Source organism: Diabrotica undecimpunctata, chromosome 4, assembly GCF_040954645.1.
Source record: "Diabrotica undecimpunctata isolate CICGRU chromosome 4, icDiaUnde3, whole genome shotgun sequence".
NCBI lineage: Eukaryota > Metazoa > Arthropoda > Insecta > Coleoptera > Chrysomelidae > Diabrotica > Diabrotica undecimpunctata.
The window spans coordinates 124,884,673-124,898,910 of record NC_092806.1 but is presented as its reverse complement, the minus strand read 5'-3'; the positions used below and the strand labels follow the sequence as shown (position 1 = coordinate 124,898,910).

Below are 14,238 nucleotides of genomic sequence, written 5' to 3'. Positions count from 1 at the left end.
AAAAACATTTATGGCAAAGTTACGGTAAGCAGTTCAGTCGATGTTCTGCAATGAATATATTCTTCTGAGCAGTAAAAACAATGTTTTAGAAGATATTTTTTATAACTTTATCGAAACTATTACAGCTTAGCTGTTTTATACTTTTTGGTAAAATATTGTAATAATTATAATTAAGACTATTTTTTTCTGAAAGACTTAATCTACAGCGATTTGTTCATAGGTAGTGACAGTTTCGCGTATTGTGAACATGGACATCAGACTGCTTTATTAAATGAGCACGTTTTCTGTGAATTTCAGTTAAAACTTGAAATATCAACAGAGTAGGTAGCGGCATAATTTTAAATTTGATAAAGAAAGGTCGGCAGTGTTCTAGATAACTAACCCCTGCTAAAATCCTGACAGCTTTCTTTTGCATTCTAAAAATTTGAAGTGCATTTGTTGAATTGCCCCATATAATTACACCATAGTTTAGATGAGAGTGGAATAAGGAAAAATATGTCATTTTTAATGTTTCAAAGTTGACAACCCTTGCTAGTTGGCGAATAACAAATAATGAACTTGATAGTTTTTTCTTAAGTTGTGAGATATGAGCCGACCAGTTAAGTCGATTATCTATGGTTATTCCCAATAGTTTAACAGTCTCTTTGTTAACTAGATCATTGTGTAAATTACTTGCAGATATAACCAAATTTTGCGTTTTGTCAGAGTTAAGTTTTAGTTTGTTTGCAGCAAACCATGAGCTAGATTTAGTAGAAACTTGCTCATGAGACATTTTTAAATCATCATTATTTTTTCCTGATAAAACGTATGTCGTATCATCTGCGAATTGTATGGTTTTGTACGGAGATATGAATTTAGGCAGATCGTTGACATAAATAATAAACAAAAGAGGTCCTAAGACCGAACCTTGTGGGACTCCATGTTTTACGGATAGAAAATCGGAGAGATGACCTTTAGACACTACCGCATGGTGTCTGTCACATAGATAAGAAGTTATAAGCTTAAGAGGGATACCTCTGATTTCATAGTAATTTAATTAGTGAAGCAAAATGTCGCGGGAAACGCAATCAAAAGCCTTCGACAAGTCGCAAAGAAAAATTGCTATGCGATTGCCGCGTTCAAGCCCCTCAATCACCTCGCTCACAACATTAAATACCGCGTTCGTAGTAGAACGAGCACTTCTGAATCCATATTGTGAGTTGCTAAAGTAATTATTTGACTCGAAATATTAATAAAATTGTTGTTTGATAACTTTTTCAATTCTACCCAGAAGTAGAAACAATGCTAATGGGTCTGTAATTGTCAGTTTTTGAGGAATCACCTTTTTTGTAGATTGGTAGTACTTTTAAGTATTTTAGTATTTCTGGAAATACTCCAGTTGATAGAATTAAATTAATAAGATGAGTGAAAGGTGTTAAAATTATTTGGTAAGTTTCTTTTAAAATTTTGCTATTTATTTCGTGAACGTCCCTACAATTAGAATTACTAAGAGACTTTATTATTTGAGAGACCTCTTCTTCCAATTGTAGTAAAAAATTGATTCATTTCGTCTGGAGGTAGATCAGGTTGTACCGAACTGGATCTTGTGTAGTTTCTTTCGAAATTTACTATTTTCTAGCAGTCTCTAGGTTTATTATTGGAATTAGTAATAAAATTACAGTAAGCTGACTTTTTAGCAATTTTTAATTGCCGATTATATTCAACTTTTTGTTGTTTATATACTTTGAACAAATCGGGATCCTTAGTGGCATCTGCAATGTGTTTAACAAGAGAAAGATTGGATCTGTAAGACCTTAATTCATTATTAAACCATTGCACAGGTGTTTTTTCAGCCATTTGTCGTACTTTTTTTAATGGAAAATGCTTTATTATTAAATTGCTATAAGTTTCGGTAAGAAAGACTGTTAAAAAATCAGGATTGTTATTAATATCATACAAAAAGTCCATATTTGTAATAGCTAGCGCACGTTTAAGCTTCTGTAAACCAGAAGAAGTAATAAACCGCTGAAATGTTTGATAAGTGTCAACAACTTTATGCTCAGAGTCAATAAATAAAAACTGAGCTCGATGGTCAGAAAAACAAGGTTCAAATACGCCCACTCAACGATGGTACTCGACGACTAACCAAAATATTCAATGACATATATTTAAACGTAGTAATACCAAGATCATAGCTGAAGTCAACGTTTATTGCTCTACCAAAGTAAACACAATCCATATCCTTCAATGATTTCCGGACCATTAGCTTAATGCGCCACATTTTAAGTTATTTCTAAAAATCATACATCAAAGGATATTATATAGAATATATGAAGGCAAAATCAGCCGTACTCAGTTTGGCTTTCGAAACGTAGTAGGTACGAGAGAGGCTCTCTTTAGCATACAAGTGCTATTTTAACGATGTAGATATGTGGATTCTGTGATCCAGGAATTATTAGCAATCTTTACTGGAATCAAACTTCATCTATCCGTACAGAAGCAGAAGAATCCGATGATATCAAAATTAAACTTCTCCGATAGGGATGTATACTATCAATCTTGCTCTTTAACATATACTCCGAGAAAATCTTTCAAGAAGCAGTAAAAGATGTTGACATAGCAGCAGATGATGACCCGGTGGTATTCGCTGACAGTTATGAAGCCCTCCAGAAATTAATGATTAGAATCACAGAAGTGAGTCAGAGATATGGACTTTCACTGAATATTAAGAAAACAAAATGTATGGTGATCTCTAAGAAAGAACAGCAAATTAAAAAAATCAGTGTGAATGGTAAACCAAAAGAAAGAGTGAAAACATACACCTACCTTGGTATGAACATCAATGAAAATTAAGACCATTCCCTAGAAATAAAATCTGGGATAAAGAAAGCAAGATCTGCATTTAAAAAAATAGGTAAGCTATTCAAATGCCACGATTTATCAGTACCCATAAAAATCAGGTTACTAGGATGTTATATTTTTCCTATACTTTTTTATGGAGTTGAGTCGTGGACTCTGACAGAGGCTACCTGTAAGAAAATTAAGGCTTTCGAAATGTGGCTTTATCGTAGAATACTGAAGATATCCTATACCGACCACGTTACTAACCAGGACGTTTTATTAAGAATGCCAAAAGGAAAACAGTTGTTAACCACAATAAAAACAGCCCAAATTGAATACCTCGGTCACATCATGAGGAACAACGAAAGATATGTGTTGCTGCAATTAATTATTTAAGGAAAAGTAGAGGGAAAACGGGGACCAGGAAGGCGAAGAATTTCCTGTTTAATTTACGGTACAGTATATAAAAATCTACTGCGCGGCATAAGTTAGGGATATTGCCAATATAATTGTAATGATACTTCATTCTGCATCAATTATTTCTATGTAAACAATAAAAAATTATTATAGTTTTTAAAAAACATGAAAGTTTGAGACCTTATAAAGAAAATTAGACAAAAAAAAAACATTTTAAGTATTGGCAAAGAACCTGTACAGTCATTTGAAAATGACCTTTGTTCTCTTAAATGGGATAATTCAAATTAATATAATTGTTAAAAAACTACTTGACCGATGGTGCCCATCTGTCGAGAATGTAGTAACTACATAAAAACTCACATTATGAAATATGCTTTAAATGTTTTTATTATTTATTTTAATATTTATAAACAATTGAAAAACATGCTTATTTTCGGGTTTAATTTGCAATTTTCTTGTTTATAAATATTTTTTTCATATTTCCAAAACGGATTCAGAACGGGACGATCCACAATAGATAGTATTTTCTGCTTATCCCAAATACTCGAGAAAAGAACGCTGAGATCTCGAGAAGTGCATTTACTTTTAGTAGATTTAACAAAAGCATATGACACCGTGCCTGTTGCGAAATTGTGGAAAGCATTGGAAAAAACCAGTATCAGCGTTCCACTAATCGACGCTATTAAAGATCTATATAACAACATAATATCAAAAGTTAACATAGGAAATAAGGTTTCTAATGGTTTTCAGGTAACAAAAGGACTGAAGCAAGGTTGTTGTTTATCTCCCATACTATTCAATATATATATCGACGAAGCACTCAGGCACTGGAAAAAGAAGTGTAAAGGGATGGGGCTGTCTATTGGGGATGAAACGTTATACACGTTGCACTATTTAGATGACCAGGTAGTTATTGCCCAAGACAAGGAAGATCTGGAGTATATGGCTAGAAAACTAATGGAAGAGTACAAAAAATGGGGCGTCAAAGTAAATTTACAAAAAACGCAATACCTTTGTATAGGAGGAGAAAATACTGCAGATGACCTCGACTTAGAAGACGGAAAAATTAAGAAATGCGATCAGTGTATATATTTGGGGGCGAAACTAACAAAGACAGGAAGAACTGATGAAGCCATAAAAGACAGAATAACCAAATGGAAACGAGTTATAGGTGCATTGAATCCAGTACTATGGCAGAAAAATATAAGACCAGAAACGAAAAAAAGAATATATAATACCATATTGAAACCAGTAATCGTCTATGGCTCAGACTCAGAAGTATGGCAGTTATCACAAAAACTTAAGATAACCTATTGGCAGTTAAAATGGATTTTTGGAGGAGAGCAGCGGGAACGTCTAAATAAATAAATAAATAAATAAATAAGTAATAGCTTTATTATCCAACAGTTTCCCATTTCTAGGGTAAAAATTTAAGATACATTTTTAATTAGTATACAATCATTAGTAGGTGATACAAAAATATAAAGTAAAAAAATAAGTGCAAAAAATAAGTAGGTGAAAAACAAAATAAAGAGTGAGAACAATATAAATTAAACAAATCACTACGTATATAAGAAATAAAAAAAAAATACACAAAAAAAAATTAACAATCTAATGTACTCCATAAACCAGTGCGGTATCAACCAGATGATTAATTGAGCATGAGAAAATATCACAATGGTTGCATATTTTGTTATAATTATTGCACATAATATAAATGGGTGACTTCAGTAACATATTTGTTCTCGCACGTGGACAAGTAAACACTATAGTCGACCTGGAAGTAATTCTTGGCACATTAAATCTAATTTGACCTAATATATCACTGCAGTCAATACAGTTGTGTAACAACTTATATAAAAATGAAACCGAAAATATAATTCTTCTTACTAACTCTAAACTTACAATATTAAACCTGTTACATAAGAAATCGTAATCATAACCATGGACAGGATATACTCCATCAACCTTAAAAGCTAAATATTTTAAAAGTTTCCGTTGTACCTTTTCAATCTGTTGCATATAACATTTATAAATGGGATACCAAATTAAGCTACAATATTCTAGTTTTGTTCGCACCAGCGATAGATACAGCAGTTTAATCGGTCTTATATCGCTAAAATTTCTACAGTTTCTGATGATAAAACCGTACATTTTCATAGCATCGGATACTTTCTGCTCAATATGGTTGTTAAAGGTTAATTTTGAATCAAATATAACTCCTAAATCTTTAATGCTATCACATTTTTCAAGATCTGACCCCTGAATTACATAATTAAAATCAACCTTATTTTCTCTTCTAGAGTAACTTACTACTTTACACTTATTGACATTAAGAAAAAGTTTGTTTTTTACACACCAAGTATCTATATAATTTAGATCGTTCTGTAAATCTATACAGTTAGCAATTGTTTTAATTTCACAGTATATTTTAAGATCATCCGCAAAACACAATTTTCTGTTATTAATATCTAAAAATAAATCATTGATATATAATAGGAACAACAATGGACCTAAATTTGATCCCTGTGGAACACCGGATGTAGTACAGATTAATTCTAATATGAAACCATTATAGGATACAAATTGGTTCCTACCTATTAAATAGCTTTCCAGTAACTTTAAAATGTTTCCAGCAAATCCCAAATTTGATAATTTAAAGAGAAGGTATTTGTGATCAACCTTATCAAACGCTTTAGAAAAATCAGTATATATCACATCTACTTGACCTTGTACATCCAAAACATCTGAAATATGTCTAGATTAGAACATATGAGAAATGAGGACACAAGGAATCAAATGAATGTACAAAGATCAATTATAGAAGACATCGAAAAACAGCAATTAATATGGTACGGACATGTTAAACGTATGGGGGAAAAAAGACTACAAAAAAATTAGAATGGATACCACCAGAGAAAACGAGGACGACCACCAACAACACTGATGCAAGGAATTTCAAAAGCAATGTCAGCAAGAAATCTATCTGAAGAAGACTGGCAGAATAGACAGGCTTGGCGAACGGGAACTCAAAGGCGGATTACGCTATGAACGGGATATATATAATATTTTTTAATTCAGAAAATCTCATTTTAAAGAAAAAGTATTTTCAAGAAAGTCGTCTCTTGAACATTTTTATCTAAAATAGTAGTAGTAGTAGTAGTGTCGAACGAAAAAAGTCCCTTTTTTGCTTAAATGTCATAACGCACTAAAAGTTTTGATAACCACAAGATAATATGGCCTTTCTATTGACTTCCCCCAGATATTCGAGATAAAAAATAGCGCCCAGTAATTTTTCTATTTTTCGGCTTTGTTTCATCGCGTAATAAACTCTAAACAACTTATAAATTTCATTTAACTTAATTATTTATTTTTCTGAATAAAAAAATGGTGTTAATTGTCGATGTAGATAAGTGACATACAGTTGTGTAATTGTTGTATTTTTGTTTATTTAATATTAAGTTATATTCGTGACTTATTCCTCGCAGTTTATATACTGAAAATAGAGGAATCAGGTAAAATATTAACATAAAAATTCCAACATATGGCAATCATATTTGAAGATTTTTGTACAAAAGTTAATAATTGGGTATATACCCCAAACATGTACCTTTTATTATTTTTACACGATATAATTTCATTTCTGCAAACGACACTGTAACTCATTATCGTTAACTTTTCATAAAACGCACACAGGCTTACGAAGGGTGTTACCATGGTTTTTGTAATCAAAAATTTCTCAAATGGAATATACTTCGTATGGTGGAAAAATGAGAAAATATAAAAGAAATATACTTTTGAGTTACATTGTTTGGTTTGTCTTACAAGCTTTTCAAGTGGATAAAGATCTTGTTCTCTGTTATATGAACATAGTTATTTTTTAATAAAAAGTCTAGCGTCATATAAAATTTTATTCAATATTCCACGTCAGATTCATAATATATTTCGTGATATACGGAGAAAACAATATTTAAAAAAGATATGTAAAAGGTTTCAGTACATGTAATATTTATAGACCAGAGAAATTAGCAAATAAGAACCGTTTTCCGTGATATCCTTGATACAGGTATCTAACAACTGCTTTTGATCAATTTGGTGATAATAATATGTACTAAACAAAATATAGGCAAATGTAATGTAGTAAGCAAAAGATTTACCGTAATTTTTTACTTATTAACAATATATAAAACAATGTAAGATCGCTAATTTGATTTTAAATATTAAAGATAAAGACCGCTAAATTATATGGAAAAGTGACACAATTTCACTGAAAAAGCATAGAAAATCCTTTAAAATAAAACTTTAAAAGTCGATTTTTTGAAAATCCTTAATAACTTTTCTAAAAATGCATAACAAAATTTAATCTCGCGTGATAATAGAAACAATATCACATGAAGAGCGTTATTCCAAAACTTACTAAGTCCAAATTTGTGATTTTTTAGTACGATCGAATTTCTGCTGCTATTGATTCGCATTTGGTAAAGAAAAGATTTTTGCAGATTTATTAATCATAACCTTTTAATTAATGAACATAAATGTGAGTCAAATATTGATAGATCGCAGTTTGGCTTTCGGAAAGCACTTGGAACTAGAGAAGCAATTTTCGCTCTCCAGGTGCTTATATAGCGGTGTAGAGACGTTGATAAGGACGTGTATTTGTGCTTTGTGGATTTAAGAAAAGCATTTGACAATGTCAATCATGAACAATTGATAGATATTCTGCGAAAGACAGGTATTGACGACAAGGACATTCGAATTGTGGCAAACCTATACTGGGGTCAAACAGCAAGAGCAAAAATTGGCAACGAACTCACTAAAAGTGTGCAGATCAAAAGAGGTGTCCTTCAGGGTTGTATATTATCCCCACTCCTATTCAATATTTATTCCGAAGAAATATTTAACAAATGTATGGAAAATGCAAATGAGGGCATAAAAATAAACGGCGAGTTAACGAACAATATAAGATATGCCGACGACACGGTGATCCTTGCCAGTACCATAGACGAATTACAGCAGGCAATGGAAAGAGTTTATTCAGTTAGTGAGGAATACGGCCTGAGCCTCAACTTCAAGAAGACAAAGTGGATGCTGATAAGCAGGAAGCAACAGCCTGCTCGACAGTTACGGATAAGTAACATACTAATTGACCATGTAGAATCTTATGTGTACCTTGGCACCAACGTAAATGCAAAATGGGAACAGGACACAGAAATTAAGGCGAGAATAGAACGAGCTAGAGCAGCATTTAGCAATATGAAAAAGCTCCTCATAAGCAGGGATTTGTCTCTTCCCCTAAAACTACGTCTAGTTAAATGCTACATTTTTCCGATCTTACTGTATGGTGTGGAGGCCTGGACGCTGACGGAGACGCTCACGAGAAAACTAGAAGCATTCGAAATGTGGGTGTACCGACGCATTCTTCGTATATTCTGGACCGAACATGTCACCAACATAGAGGTAATCCAAAGAATCGGACAGGAGAAAGAAATCGTGAATACGATTAAACAAAGAAAGCTTAGATATCTAGGCCACATATTGAGATACGATAAGTACCGTCTACTGCACTTGATTGTCCAGGGAAAAATAGACAGTAAGCGATGGCCAGGCAGGAGAAGACACTCGTGGCTCCATCGGTCGAACTATTCAGAAGCGCCGCAAACAAGATCAGAATTGCCATGTTAATAGCCAACGTTCGTAACGGACAGGGCACTTGAAGAAGAAGAACCTTCTAATTAACCACTTTTAATCAAATTTAGGTTTTATTTGTTTTTGTCTTTACAATAAAATAAAAAAGATTATATATAATATTCCAAAGTTAAACTAAGTCCATGGACTTAAGGTACATTTGAAAAATTATTAAGAGATTTTGTTAACTAAAACAACAAAAAAAAAAACGAATACGCTATGAATTACACTAAAGAAATACTTTGCCAACATTCTGCAGTGCACGTTTGTAGAACATCTTTTCCTCATCGGTTAACTTGACAAATTTTAAAAGATGTCTGACATTTGCCTTTTTGACAGCACTAATTTTGTTAACAGCTGGTAACAATGTGGCTGTTTCTAAAGTACGTGAAATATTAACACTGTTCCTTTTCAATACACTGTGTGAACATGCATTGCTGGTGTATTTTGCACAGAAAATGTTTTCTTTTCATTGTAATAAGTAAACATTCGTTGCTCAGTTAACTTAAACGCAAACTTTTTTTTAACATTTTGCAGGCCAAAGCTTTGTAGTTTTTAATAACCTTTGTTGACCATTTTGCAGCACTTTGCAATTTTTATCAAAAATATTGTAATAACCTTGAGGACTCGAAATTTGTTCTTGTTTCCTTATTATTTTTTCAGATCGTCCAAAGACGGGATCAGCCGGCATAAAACTATGGCATCTTATTGGAAATATGTGCTGAATTTCCTTAAATATGCTATTTTGTACATAACATAATAGCGTAAATATAACTGCAGAATTTTTATTTTGACCAGGACAAGAATTAAAATATAGTTTTAAGATTTGAGGTCTGGTTCATCTGGGTTTAAAGAAAGGTACTTTGCTTCTAATAAATGAAGAAAATGCATTAGTGCGAAACTTACTTCATTTGACCGTTACTTTAGTTTTTAGTCAAAGTGTAAGCAAAACAATTTTCCTTGTTCTGATTTGTTTCTAGTATCACAAAAGTAAGATTATATAACGACAACTGCCGCATATAATAAATATCAGAAATGCTTAGTTTTGGTAAAGGTTTCTTTTTGGTCTCTTTTTTTCTAGGAGTTGATAAAACTTTTTCGCTCGTAGCTTATTTAATTTCAGTTCGGTTAAGATTGGGTTACTAACATCAATGCTGGTCGCAGCTGATGGTTCTTACAATTGCGCGCAGTTGCAATCATAGCGCATGCCCAGAGGACTTTGTAAATTTTGGAATAAATTTATTTTGGACTTAAGTTCATTTTGGAAACAAACTTAAAAGTATGCATTAATTTTGACTAGGACTTGACCATATTTTGTAAAACATGAATGATTATATCGTTAAAGGCGATTCTTGGTTATACGATGCAGTTAAAATCACAATTTTTGATTTTTTGGACTTAGTAAGTTTTGGAATAACGCTCTTCACATGTATTCAGCAATAAAAAATTCAAGAAGTTTCACTAAACAGTAATTGCACAATTCAAATTGATTTTCCAAAAAGCTTTAATCTACAACGTTATTCTGCGTAAACTATTACGTCTAAATAAATTCTAAAAGCAACAAATTAAAGAGAAAGCTTTATTTTATCAAATTAAATCATTTAATGATTAAATAATTTATATTAAACCAGTGTCAATGGCCCATAGTTGCCGAGACACTTTAATTTAAAATAAAACAAATTTATATTAAATATTGAATATTAGGTTTTAAAAAGTAGTGCGATTTTAAGTTTATAAACATTTAAAATAAATGAGATGCATTAACACATAGAAAGTTTATTTTTATATTCAAAATGTCGGGATTTTACACGTATTTTAAAATAAAATTCAATATCCTATAATATTGGCACCCCTTCAATATTCTACAATCCTTAGAACATGTGTTCGCAGTTTTTTTTATTTCTCGATTTTACTATTTTAAAAACTGAATTCATAAATTCAAAATAAAAGTCGCAATATCGCTCCTTCGCTAAAAATATTCAAAACTCCAAAAACGTTGTTTTAAGAAAATTGATGTTAAAGATTTTAGTTTAGTTGAACATATATTTGTCAGTTCCATGACTAAACCAAGCTGATCTTTTATTTTATTGTAAACTGGAGTTTAGGTCAGTGATATTGGTGCATTATTTTTCTCAGAAAATTCAATTTTTGCAGTTACCAGTGAAAAAATAGAAACATGCCGATATTGTGACACTTTTTAGAACAAGATATTATCATCTTAAAAATCACGTTGTTAGAGTATAATAAAAACAACACAAAGAAAAACAGAAAAAACCTTTGTATTTAATATTGCAAAAAGTTATAGAATACTGAATAACAATTGGAAATGTGATTATCCTTCACTAAATAAAAGAGATCTTTTTTCTTATTCTCTTTAATGCTAAGTATACTTTTGTAGGTCTGTTGTAGGGTACTTGGAATGGCATTGTTTTTTCTTCAGCAGAGATCTAGTTACTTGAACTCTTCATCTTTATAGGAGGTTTTATAATAGAGGGTGGTAGGATTTTCTTGATTTAATATAAAAACCTTTACTTCAGTTATCTTCAACAAAGATTTGATGCCTGTCATGCCTATATCGTCACATTTTTTAAGCGAATAAAATTCCAAATAACCAAATGCATTTACATGGTAGTATTCTTTCTTTTTTTTGCCAAATGAATGATTTGTGCGTACTGACTTGGCACATAAATAGGACCAGATTTTAAACTTTTCTTTATAGCCTTCTCAATAGTTGAATGAACAGAATCGCCTTCATTCTGACTATGTCCACTTATCAAATATTTATGGGTAATTAAACGTATTTTAGGGTATTTACCCAAAGCATAAGTATAAGCAACTAAAAATCTACCCATCAACTATTTTTTTTGTTGGCTAAAACATTTATCTGAAAAAAAAACAAAGTCAAACCCAGCTTTATTATTAGAAGTATAGTTTTTCTATGAAATTAAGTACACATGAACCTATTTCATCACTCTTCCTATGTCCATGCCCTTCATGCCAAAAGTAGCCTTCCATTGAACCAGTTTTTAAATCAGACACAGAAAAGTTGTAACAATTCAACAACTTATTTTTATAATAAAAAACGGATACAGTTCCTTGTGTAAGTCATAGACTGAAACATTGTAATTGGGATTAGCCTTAGCCATTTCTGTTCGTGATAAATCTTTTTTTTTCCAAATGTAATACATACTTGTATTTCAGTATTTCCTTAGCTTCTCCTATGGAATTTTCATACGCATCACACAACTCACAGCGATCTTTACTGGGTACAAAGAGACTAATATTAAACTTTGTGTTACAAATTTTTGAGAACATTACTAAGTAAATATATCAGTTAAATTTTTTCCACCTTCGATGTATTATCTATTGATTTTCTTGCGAAGATAATGGCTCAATATGAGAAATAGATATTAAACCTAAAAATAAAGTCGGGTATGGGCAAAAATACCACCGTAGTTCAGACAGAACTGACTGGTATCTTCATAGCCGCAAAAGAGATAACCCAAAAAGGTATATCAGGGAAAACTATAATGATCTACACAGATAGCAGACAAGCGCTACTAACCTTGAATAGACCACGTGTCACATCAGGGTTAATAATGGAGTGTCACGAGTCACTAACTGAAGCTTCGGATGGTTTTACCATCATCCTGAGGTGGGTTAAAGGACACAATAGGAGTAAAGGCAACCGCATTGCTGACCAATTATCTAGGAGGGCGGCAGGCCTAAGACTCTTAGGATCTGGGGATCTTTTTTGTTAGTCAACTACAATCGCGGAAATTGTCAAATGTCACTCCCATACGAAAACCGTAAAAAGATGGGAAGAAGGGCAAGGATGTAAACTTGCCAGGGTATTACTAAGTAACCTTGAAGAGTCAACATCAAAGAAATACTTGAGAATGACCATAAAAAACTTTTGACAGTTGGTTTTTTAACTAGTCATTGTCAACAAAGCAAACACCTCCACACACTGAGGCTAGCAGACACACCTCTATGTAGGAAGTGTGAACGAGAAGACGAAACTGTAGAGCATGTCCTTTGTGAATGCCCTGAGTTATCGTTAATACGAGAGTACGCGTTCGGCGAGTCCTGGCCCGCACCTGCCCACATAAGAGAGATGTCTCCTGGTGACTTATCCACCTTCCTAAAAATGACAGGATAGACAATGAGCTAAGGGTAACAGCTCCCTGGGAGGATGCACAATGGATCTATTTTTTTATGTTTTTGTGTCTACCTCTTAAGTTTACTTCCAGGAACCCTTTTTCAGCTTTGTTAAAGACCGTCCTTGTAATTCGATTGTTGATATCTAGCGTAGCTTAGTATGCATTATTATGTTGCCTAGGCCTTTCTGCACTGTACCTGTACGCTGGTTTGACTAATTTGATGCATTTGTGCCATTTCAGCCGGTGTTTATCTCCACAAGCAGGTCTGATACTCCTGGCAATAATAGGTTTTTGTGATTTATATATTGAGGTATATACTTAGCCAGAGTTTCGTAATTTTTTGGTTTTGTTACCCAATCAGTTTTCTGCCACTGCTACTCGGTTTTCCCTCTTTTTTTTAGGTCTGGCAATTATGGAGTCTGCTGGTTAAGTGTTTGTTGGTTGGGTATCTGCTAGTTGAGTATCTAATACTTCACGTCGTGATGCTTGTAAATTTGCTGCTAGTCTGCAACTTAAACGTCTGGTACTTGAATACTTGCTGCTAAAGTATCTACTGCTTGACAGTCCGCAAGCGAGTGTCTGCTACCTGGCTTACATTATTTAAATTCGACAAGAAACCATTGCAACCTGGACCATCACTTCTGCTTGAGCTAGAACTATCACTTGATGTAGAAGAGAAGAAAGAACTAGAGCTACTAGAATCCGATTCATAGTTTGGATCTTTCATAAAATCATCATCACTATTGCTTACGAAGTCCGAGATTTGGAGGTCGTCTTTCAGTTTTGGTAAAAGGTCAACCCGTAATAATAGTGTACCAGTCTTATTGTTATCGTTATCGGTAGGTACAACATAGTGTGCATTATCATAAGTAACAAGTGCAGCATTTTTCTCGTCTAAAAGATGTCTTTCCGAGATTTCTGAAAAAGAAGAATTATTATAGCTAAAATAAAAAACTTTGTTATTCAGGCACGCTATTTTTTTATTATTCAATATCAGATTACCTGAGTTTCGCACTTGATCTGATGAAATCAGCTTTTTTACTGCAACAAAAATAATAATAAATAAAAACTAGGACGGATAACATACAGTCATAAAAATTGAAAATCGCATGTGCCGGTTCTGCAAAACAGTCATATTCAAAAAACTATTTAA

At 32.7% G+C, this 14,238-nt stretch overlaps 1 protein-coding gene across 1 annotated transcript in view; it reads left to right on the top strand.

Moving 5' to 3' along the window:
* The window catches only part of LOC140439959 (tolloid-like protein 1), a 740,970-nt gene that overhangs the window by 92,520 nt on the left and 634,212 nt on the right, over positions 1-14,238 (top strand). The gene's annotated exons all lie outside the window — the stretch shown is intronic.